Raw genomic sequence first — 200 nt, 5'->3', positions numbered from 1 at the left:
GGATGGTGGGAGGCAATCCCGGAGCAGGACCAGGCGAGCGGGGAGCAGCTCTCCCAAAACAGCCCTGCCAGAGCACAGGAGAGGGGGAAGGTGGGAGGAAGGACGCCATGCTCAGCCTCCTATTGCACGGGAGGTGCAATAGGATGCACCCCCAGCAACCTCCCCCCTCCCATGCTGCGTGCATTGGTGTAGATGCACTT

This window comes from Fulmarus glacialis, unplaced genomic scaffold (genome assembly GCF_000690835.1).
Source record: "Fulmarus glacialis isolate BGI_N327 unplaced genomic scaffold, ASM69083v1 scaffold32274, whole genome shotgun sequence".
NCBI lineage: Eukaryota > Metazoa > Chordata > Aves > Procellariiformes > Procellariidae > Fulmarus > Fulmarus glacialis.
The sequence above is the reverse complement of the archived record's forward strand: the minus strand, read 5'-3'. Positions refer to the sequence as shown.